The following is an 11,136-nucleotide window of genomic DNA, read 5'->3' as shown; positions in this document are numbered from 1 at the left end:
GGATCTGGACTCTTACTTGAGGGATATCCTGATGGTGACGCTGGAAGAGGAGGATAGTGGGTCTCTTGAGGGTCCTATTACCGCTGAGGAGATTGCGGCTGCGATCTCCTCTTTTGCAGCCAATAAGACACCAGGATTGGACGGCTTTCCGATTGAGTGGTACAGAGCTTATTCGGAAACCCTGGTCCCCCGACTGTCTAGGCTTCATGCTGAAGCTTTTGAGACTGGGGTCCTCCCTCCCTCTCTTCGAGAGGCTTTGATAGTATTGATACCTAAACCCAACAAGGACCCAAAGTACTGCGAGTCGTATAGGCCGATATCCCTGATTAATGTTGATGTTAAGATTCTGGCGAAGGTTCTATCCCGTAGGGTGAATGCTGTTATCTCTAAGATCATTCACTCGGATCAAACTGGATTTATTCCTGGGCGCTCTACGGCCATAAACCTTCGCCGCCTTTTTATCAACCTGCAAGCTCCACCTTCTGAAGCGGACACTAGACTGATATTATCCTTGGATGCCCATAAGGCATTTGACTCGGTGGAATGGCCCTATCTATTCACAGTGCTGGGTCGCTTGGGATTTGGCCCGAAATTTGTCAGGTGGGTGAAACTGCTTTATGATTCGCCGGTGGCACGCTTGCGGGTCAATAACAGAGTTATGGAACAATTTTCAGTATGCCGGGGTACTCGGCAGGGGTGTCCTTTGTCGCCCCTGCTGTTCGCCTTAGCGCTGGAGCCACTGGCGACTCTACTTAGGAGGGATGAGAGAATTCGTGGCTGCCGTGTGGGAGACTTGGAAGAGAAAACATCTTTATATGCTGACGATATGCTCCTTTATTTAGCTGATTCTCGGGAATCCTTGGATGCTGCCTTGGAGGTGATAGAGTCATTTGGGTTCTCGGGGTTTAAGGTCAATTGGGATAAGTCTGTGGCGTTCCCTTTTGACCCGCAGCGGGCCTCTGGATTGGTGCTTCCGCGCAGCCTCCAGGTGGCGACTAAATTTAGATACTTGGGTGTGGTCGTCCAGCAACCGGTGGAGAGGTATGTGGATAATAATATTGCTCCGATGATACAGAGGCTGAAGCAGACCTTGGTCAACTGGAGAAAATTACCGCTCAACCTGATGGGTAGAATTAATATCTTTAAAATGATTTTTTTGCCCCGCTTTCTCTACCTATTTTGGCAAGCGCCGGTGTATCTTCCCAAGCGGTTGTTTGCAAGTATCGATTCCATACTGGTCTCATTTATTTGGGGGGCGAAGCCGGCGCGGATCTCTCTTGGCACGTTGAGACTCCCGGCTCACGCTGGGGGACTGGTGGCGCCGGATCTGCAGGCTTATTACCTGGCGGCCCAACTAACGCATGTACATGCATGGTTCTTCCCTGACCTGCCAAATGCAGCGGTTACCACATCCGCGGCGGTGATGGGATCGTACGAGGCGCTGTTGAACTCTCTGTACAGGAAAGGTCCCTATCCGGGGGAGGGTGCGGCTATACTTAGGTTGTCATATAAGATTGTCCATATGTGTAATGCTAAGGTGGGGGGTTCCTCCTTTAATGGGTCCCCTAATGCTCCTTTGTGGTTTAACCCGGGATTACCGGAGTTATATAAGCTGGACTCTCCCAGAAGGTGGGCGGGATTTGATTTAAAATATGCTCATCAATTGTTTAGGGACCGTGAGTTTAAGTCCTTTGCTGAGCTGAGGGCGGAGCTGGGGGTTCCCTCGACGTGCTGGTTTCTGTACCAGCAGCTTCGGCACGCGGTGGCAACCCAGTTTGGGCTTCGGGGGGTCCACCTAGCTCTGGCTCGTTAGGAACTACTAGATCCCGACCACACTAAACTTATCTCCAGATACTATGGCTTGCTTCTTGGTGATGGTGGAGAGAAGATGGTGTCCCTCCGGGCAAAGTGGCAAATGGATGTACCCCAGTTGGAGCTGGTGGACTGGGATGACCTGCTCGGTGCTCAGTTCCATGGGCTGATAGCTGCGGGATAGGGTTATCCAGCTAAATTATTTACATAGAATTTACTACACTGCCTGTCGTCTGTTCGCGATGGGGAGGCTCACCTCTCCGTTGTGTTTCCGATGCCAGGTGGTTAGGGGGGACTTCTTCCACATGGTCTGGTCGTGCTCGCTGATCCAGGCCTTTTGGAAGGGGGTATGTACCTTTATTGCGGACAAATTGGCGCTTCCGAATATTTGCTCCCCGGACAGATGCCTGCTCGGCAATCTGTAAGAGGAGGGTATTCGACAGTCACAGAGGACTCTACTGTGTATTCTATTTTTTTATGCTAAGAAACTGATTGCCCTGCGATGGAAGCAAGATGCTCCACCTACGTTTGCAGCCTGGGTGGAACTGGTCAACAATTCTCTTCCCATGTATAAGCTCACGTATTTAGCTAGAGGTTCCACAAAAAATTTGCTAAGGTCTGGTCCTCATGGATGGATTCGGTTCTGGGGTCCAGGGAGCTTTAGGTCCTCGGGATGGGGATGTGGGGCACATTTGCGCTGATGATGATGCCGTCTTATCCTTCATTATTGACAACCTCACTTTTTGTATATCTTGCTGTGACTGGGGCTAGGTGGGGGGCGGTGGTGTCTACCTGCGGTGGGTTGTATTCTTCTTTATCTTTGTTGCAAGAATGTACGTTGTGAAGGGTTATGCTAAATTTTCTTTGTTCCTTGTAATCTTTGAGGGGTTCTACAATAAAACGGAAAAAAAAAAAGAACAAAATATGGGAGTTTTCTGATGGGAGGGGGAGGTGCGGAGTGGAGGGGGTCAAGGAGGGTGTCTTGTGATTGTGATACTGTACCTGATGTTTTTTTTTTGCTTTGCAGACCAGTACTTGTATCTGTGTGATTCTTGGAAATATTTTGTTCCCCCTTTACTGCACTCCTTTATCTGTATCGGACGGTTATCTGTGTTTTTTTTGTGTTCTATTAATAAAATACCTTTAAAGTGTAGAGAAAAAGGCACCATGTCAAAGTTGCAGCCAAAGTCCCATGACCGCAATCCATTTAGAAAACCGCGAGATCCCCTTTATCAAGGTGACAAAATGTAAATGACCCAATTATATATATATATATACACATACACTCACCGGCCACTGTATTGGATATACCTTGCTAGTACCCGATTGGACCTCCTTTTGCCCTCAGAACTGCCTAAATTCTTCTTGGCTTAGATTCAACAAGGTGTTGGAAACATTCCTCAGATAGTTTGGTCCATATTGACCTGATAACATCACGCAGTTGCTGCAGATTTGTCTGCTGCACATCCATGATGCGAATCTCCCATTCAACCACATCCCAAAGTGCTCTATTGGATTGACATCTGGTGAGTGTGGAGGCCATTGGAGTACAGTGACCTCATTGTCATGTTCAAGAAACCAGTGGTGAGATGATTTGAGCTTTGTGACATGGTGCATTATCCTGCTGGAAGGAGCCATCAAAAGATGAGTACACTGTAAAAGGGATGGACATGGTGAGCAACAATACTCAGGTAAGTCGTGGCGTTTAAACGATGCTCAATTGGTACTAAAGAGCACAAAGTGGACCAAGAAAATATCCCCTCATACCATTACACCACCACCAACAGCCTGAACTGTTGATACAAGGCAGGCTGGATCAATGCATTCATGTTTTTTACCCCAAATTCTAACCCTACCATCTGAATTCGAGACTCATCAGACCAGGCAACATTTTCCATTCTTCTATTGTCCAATTTTGGTCAGCCTTTGTGAATTGTAGCCTCAGTTTCCTGTTCTTAGCTGACAGGAGTGGCACTCGGTGTGGTCTTCTGCTGCTGTAGCCCATCTGCTTCAAAGTTCAATGTGTTGACATATGTTCACATACCTTGGTTGTAATGGTTATAACGAGTGGTTATTTGAGTTACTGTTGCCTTTCTATCATATCAAACCCACTCTGACAACAATAAGGCATATTCGTCCACACATCTGTCATTTTACTGGATATTTTCTCTTTTTTGGACCATTCTCTGTAAACCCGAGAGATGATTGTGCATGAAAATCCCAGCAGATCAGCAGTTTTTTAAATACTCAGACCAGCCTGTCTGGCACCAACAACCATGCCACCTTCAAAGTCACTCAAATCCCCTTTCTTCCCTGTTCTGATGCTCGGTTTGAACGTCAGCAAGTCGTCTTCACCACATCTAGATGCCTAAATGATTTCTGCCATGTGATTGACTTATTCCACAGGGAACCATCCCCAATCTTGCCCAATGCTTCTGTCAGAAAAGAAATTACACTTGCCAATGTCATATATAGGTTACAAAAAAGCCTAGGAATCAGGATGGAGAGGAAAGACATACTAGCTCAAGCACTCTGTTAACTGGACACTTCAGAGCCAATCAATTACAAAAGAAACAACCACCTACTTCCAGTGAGAGTGAGAACAATTTTTCTCACTGTGATTCCTCTCAGGCTTCAGGTATTGCACTTTCCTTCAAACAAGAATCCCATTTTCAAGAGGCCACCAAAAAACCAGCAAACGGGCAAAGTCATAAATCTAGTCACTCACCAATTCACAATAGGTAAACACAGGCTTCCCAATTAATTATTACCCTTTTTTTCCACTAAGTATCTCAATCCATTTCAGGTTAGATGTAGAGCTGTTCTAGTTTTGAGACACAGTTAAAACTTAAGGAAGATTTTTCTTCATTTTGCAACTCCGCCAGATCAATGACTGCACAAGTCAAACTGAAAAGCACCTTTATTCCTTCAGGTAATTTTGCTTCAATTGAAACTTTTATTAAACCATAAAGAGAGATACCAAACAACTTGCCAGCCAGAAAAGAACTGTTTCTAATCTCAGTAATAAAGAAAGAGCTGCAATTACATCCCTTAAAAAAGATAATTGAATACTCCTTAAAATGGTGTGCTATGGCATGTTCAGTTTTCTTGGGGACACCCAGACATAACATCAGATTCAAACTGACCTTACATCAGGCATACATAAAAACGTACAAAAACGTATTGGTACTGCGAATAGTTGGGTCACATAAGACATAATGTAGCAAAATATATTCATGTGGATTTTCCTGTCTTCCCAGTAATTCACACAACCATTGGCTGAATTTCTGTTTTTTTATCTTCAACCCAGTTATGGCGCCCCTCATATTTGAAAGACACAGATTAGTTTCTATCAAAGTTGCAAAACAATACAGCTCACTTCAGATTTCATTTTGTCAATCATAGATGTACAAGAGCATGGGAATGTAGACTGCACTATTACTGTAAATATAACTTAATATAAAAGAAAACACCCAACACAATTCAATTGGTAGTTAAATGGCCGCGGCACTTTTATTGGCATAAATAAATAAATAAATAATGGATCAATAAATAAATAAATAAATAATGGATTAATAAATAAATAAATAAATAAATAATTCAAATAACTTTATTAATTCTAAAATTCTAATAAATATTGAATAAATTCAAACTCCAAATAAATATGCAAATAAAATTATTGCTTAGTCATAAAAAACTCAAGCGAATCAATAAATAAATAAATCAGAAGTCCCCCCTTTCAATTAGGGTGAAAGCCACATAAAAGTGCTGGCGACAGGGTGGGAGGGAGGGGAGCTTGCTACGCCGTACTAGACCGACTGAGCCCGTAGCCCTCACGCAGCTGCTTATATAGCCCTATTTGATCACTTGAAGCTTCTAGAAGGTCACGTGTTCTCCCGTATGACGCAAAGTCACGTTTCTCCCGCCTAAAGGACCCGTGCGCGCCGCGTGCGGCTTAAAGGTATATTCAAATTTTATTATTTTTTGTTATTTCTTTATTTAAAATGCACAGCGGCAGCCACAATCCCATGCAGCAAGCCGCGTACTGCGCCTCGCTTGCCATTCGAAATGAAGATGGGATGACAACGGTTAGACATTTCCTCACATGCAACTCTCCAACAGTCCCAATAGAAATAATCCTACAGGTACTCAACCTTGGACTTGTTTAATAAATTATTCATGGGATTGCTTGAAGAGGAATTGATCTACTCATCTACTAGGCACTGGGACCATATCCAGACTTAGTTCCAGTACATAGTTTACATTTTTTTCCTTTATAAATTTATCAACAGAAGGTACAGAAAAGTATCCTCATAGGTCCATCAATGGTACATACATCTACATTTAGTACAAGCCTGGGCAGGAGTAAGCCAAGAAATGTGTTTAGTGAAATCCAGAGTTAAAGCAGAACTTATAAGAAAAAAAGAGGAATTTAAAGGCAAATCCTCTTGCTTGTTGAAGCACCTTATCACTACTGTGGTGGAATTTCTTCACACTGGATGAATTTTTGCACTATATGAAGTGATGGACTTTTTTTTTTTTAATATATGCATTATTTAATTAATTGATCATTTATATTATTTATTTAGCACCTAGCAATTTTACTTACGGCGCCTCAAATTCCTCTTTTTTTCTTTACTTTCAATAGGTTTTTTATTGAATAAAAGTATACAATGTACCAACAAATGTACAAAAATATAATAGCAGTAACTTGTAGACAGCAAGTGTAACAACGGGTGGTTAAAAGTGGTTTATAAAGACAAGCAAAGGGTACCTTTCAGAGGGTAGCCTAAAGAGTTCTCACAATCTTGAAGATTTGTACATAACGTTAACACCGGAGAGGACCATCAAACAGGGTGAAAAGGCGAAGTCTGTCCTTCCGACGCCCGAAATGGGAACATAAGGGACTGAAAGGGCAGAGTGCCTGTGCCTCTTTTTTTTTTGGAGTTTTCCAAAAAATTGAAGGCAGCCGTACTTATTTACTTTTTTTTTTTTCTCTTTATTTTTCATTATATTTTCTATTGGATTTAAAAATATTTAATTTATACATCACCTCACTGGGAGGCACCATTTCTTACTTCCGTGTGTACTAAAGCAGAACTTAACTATATCTTAGCACCACAACCTGAAAACACAATTTACCGTATATACTCGAGTATAAGCCGACCCGAATATAAGCCGAGGCCCCTAATTTTACCACAAAAAAGTGGGAAAACGTATTGACTCGAGTATAAGCCTAGGGTGGGAAATGCAGCAGCTACTGGACCCAACTGGACCCAACTGGACCACCACGAGACACAAAATAGGGGCTGTGGGCATGGCACAGGAGATGCAGGGCTGTGGGCATGGTACAGGAGATGGTTCAGGCATGGTACAGGAGATAGCACAGGTCATGGTACAGGCATAGCACAGGTCATGGTACAGGCATGGCACAGGTGATGGTATAGGCATGGCACAGGTCATGGTACAGGCGTGATACAGGTCATGGTACAAGAGATGGTACAGGCATGGCACAGGTCATGGTGCAGGCATGGCACAGGTCATGGTATAGGCATGGCACAGGTCATGGTACAGGCATGGCACAGATGATGGTATAGGCATGGCACAGGTGATGGTATAGGCATGGCACAGGTCATGGTGCAGGAGATGGAATAGGCATGGTATAGGCATGGCACAGGTGATGGTACAGGCATGGCACAGTAGGTACAGGCATGGCACAGGAGATGCAATACTGTGAGCATGGTACAGGAGAATGCACCGCATGAGGAAATGCAGGGGCTGTGGAGGAGTCTCACTTACCTGTCGCTGAGGCGCCTTACATTTAAAAATGGCACTGCCCGGCACCAACACATCACCGCGCATGTGCCGCCGATGCTCGGGAAAGCCTGTACACGTACGGCTATTCCCCTGCAGACAGCGCATGCGCGGTGACATGTCAGCGCCGGGCAGCGCCATTTTTAAAAAGTAAGTGAGCCAGTGACTCGAGTATAAGCCGAGGGGGGCTTTTTCAGCATTAAAAAACATGCTGAAAAACTCGGCTTATACTCGAGTATATACAGTAATTCATCTTTAATATTAAAAAAAAAAACTCATCCATCCATATTTCCATGCTTTATTTTGTTGAGAAATCACTTTGAAAAACACCCCCGTAGTAACTCTAGCCATGGCTATTTTGAGTAAGGACATGATTAATGTCGCATTTACTTTCTGGAATCCATCTGCTCTTGGCTCAAGCATGCATGCATGCAGGAGGGTGTGCTTACATGAGAAAACACCTCCTTTTCTTCTCCAGATGAAAGGAAAAAAATGCAGAAGACTCAAGGGATCTATGACATAATTTTGTCCTGGGCCAGAAACCAGGAAGCAACTGAAGACACGTAAACAATAAATAATAATATACCTCCTATTTACTGATGCTGGCAGCATAAGGATTGAAAATAGTGAATGCTTATTGAGAGAGATCCTCTTTAAGGCAAGGGCATGTGAGTGATGGTCCACCATTGGAGCAAGAAGAACTTACTGAGTATAGCGAGAACTGGTACCAGATAAGGAAAATCTAGGTTGGAACCCTAGGGTTCTAGAGGAACCTTAGGGATTCAATGAACCCTGGTTGAGAATGACGTCTCTAAACCCACTGATAGGAACACTGTTACACACTTTTTCTTTTCACATCCCAATCTTCTTTCGGGAAAATCCCCCAACGTCCGTTTTGTTTGAATCTTAAGAACTTATTCTAACCCCATAGACAGGACAGTACAGGCTGAATCAATGAAAAATACAGTAAGTTCTCCAAGTGAGGTTATCCCCCATGGATTCTAAAAAAGGCATTCTCACGGGCCCTTGAAAGGAGTGACAGTCCTGTACAAAGCAATAAACACAACACCTGGGTTCTTTTTGTTCGAAAACACAATTTTTGGTTTGAACTCATCAAAAAGATAAAGAACAGACATGAATACATCATGGCAGGCAAAGGGGAACTATGTACACAGATAAAGAAACCTGCTTTACATACTTACAGGAGAAGTATAATTTGAGGGATCTTCTTACTAGGGCAGATCCCAGAGATAGAAAATTAGAAAATACTTTTAGAATTCCAGATAAGAAAGGTTGTCAAAAGTGCAATGAATTGTACCATTTCTAATGCTTTAATCTGTGGGCCATTTTTTTTCTCATCCTTACACAGGACACAAATGATTAGTTATTAATATATATTTTTATATATCTATTGAAATTGGTATACATTGGTAAAACCCCAGGAATGTTTAAATATAGATTTTAGAAGCATAGGAGCAATATTTGAGAGGTTCTTGGGCTTCACTGTCTGCAGAAACCGATTAACAGAGATAAGCCTGTGGCCGTACATGTTGCTGAAGAACAAAATCAAATCCACAAATTACATGCCATGATCATTGATCATATTCCCACATCTAACTGTGGCAGTCACAGGGATAGAATACTGATAAAAAGAGAATCCTATTGGATACTCAATCTGCATACCGTGAGGCCTGGGGTCCAAACATAAATCTGTTTTTAGCATGCTTCTTACCAGTAGACTAATGTTTTCGCATACTTTTTTTTGTTTATTTATTTACATTATGGGGTTGATTTGCTAAAATTGGAGAGTGCAAAATCTGGCGAAGCTCTGCTTTAAGATTGTTTTGTCAAAATGTAATTGAACAAGCTTAAGTTAGAAGCTGATTGGCTACCATGCACAGCTGCACCAGATTTTGCAATCTCCAGTTTTGGTAAATCAACCCCTAGGAATACCTTTTGATTATTTTTTTTTTATTATCTTCTTTTATTATTTTTGTTTTGTGACTTATTGTAAATGTTTTATTTATTTGGTGTTATTTTTATGTGTTCTTAGTATTTTTTTAATGTTTGTTGTTGCCCTGTAATAAATTGTCCATGTCTCTTCAGATTTTTTGCATTGGTGGTTGTGACGAGACCAATCTCGCCACTGGGCGTTGGAGAAGCCTGGTTGCTCGCCTCCTGCAATGTGACTATGGACCCTCTCATCAGCCCATGCTAAACATAAACACCATGGCAATTTGACTGTGTTTGTGGCATCTGAGCGCTGTTTGGATATGTTGAGCGCTCAGATCCAGGCTATCTGGGGATGGGTTGAATGTGGGGGTTCTGTTCAGTAGACTGGGAGTTATGCATTTTTGTGTCTTTTTGTGTTTTTTTAAACATGTGGCTAATGGAGTCTTGCCTCTATCCTGGAAGCTAAAACGTATTCCTGTAAACTGTAAGGAACAGGAAGTCAACTCCTAATATGGGCATTACAGGAAGTTCTGAGGAGACGGGCTGTCTATTGACACTCAAGAGTAATGTGTATTGAGGGCTCGTTAGGGAACCATTGTTCTGTGTCTGACTATTGTGTACATTGATTGCCCCCTGGGGCTTCTGTCTCCTTGCATTGGTCAAAGATATCTGACCAATCCCTGTTGACTCATTTTCAAGTCCTCATTTGCATGGGCTGGAGAGGACCTTATTGGGAACTGCAAGTACTTTACAATTGACCAATGGGAAAGCGGTTGTTGGGGGAAGGATGTTCCAATTTCTGTATAAAAGTGTGCTGTGTTCTTCCAATAAATGTTGATGTTGTTCCTGTTTTACCCTCATCTCGGAGCTTTGTCTCGTTATTGGGGGAATCTGCTGCAGGGATTGCTATGGTCTTCCATACTCCCTTAGAGAATCACTAAGCTCTTGTAAGAGCTTGTGTAAGAGCTTGTTCTGCTGCACTCTCTGGGGAAAGAGAGGTTCACCCACAGGAACCTGGAGCCTTGTCGTTGGTCCAGGGTGGGTAGGAGATGCCAAGACCCTAACCAAGCTGCGGCGGTTCGTGGAGTCTGAAGTGCTTACGGTGTCTGGTGGAGTGCTTGGAGCCCTCGGAAAGCACTAGGAGCATCTGTCAACGGAGGTACCTGCTCAGGGGTGCCCTGTTCCATAACAGTGGTCTCCAATGACATTGTTTTCACATACAACATAGTTATTTTTGACAGTTGATGGTCCTTCTGTTACCTAGTTATGGTTTTCTACTTTCATTGGATGGTCAGGAGAGGACAAGACGTTGATACATGTGCAGCAAGCCACTTCTAGTTTGGATAGCAGTTGGACACATGGGTGTTAATATACTAAGAATAAAAACAGGGTATACAGCGCTTGACACAGTAATCTCAATCTCAGCAAAAGCTTAAGATAAAAGTGAGTCCATACAAACTATATGTAGTTCCATAAATTACTCAATAGATGAAAGTCCATATAGAGAAAAGGAGTCCAAGAGGAAGTCCCACAGACCAGGTGGTGATAATAAGGATA

This window comes from Pelophylax lessonae (assembly GCF_965119305.1).
Source record: "Pelophylax lessonae genome assembly, chromosome: 6".
Lineage (NCBI taxonomy): Eukaryota > Metazoa > Chordata > Amphibia > Anura > Ranidae > Pelophylax > Pelophylax lessonae.
Note: the sequence above shows the minus strand (reverse complement) of the source record.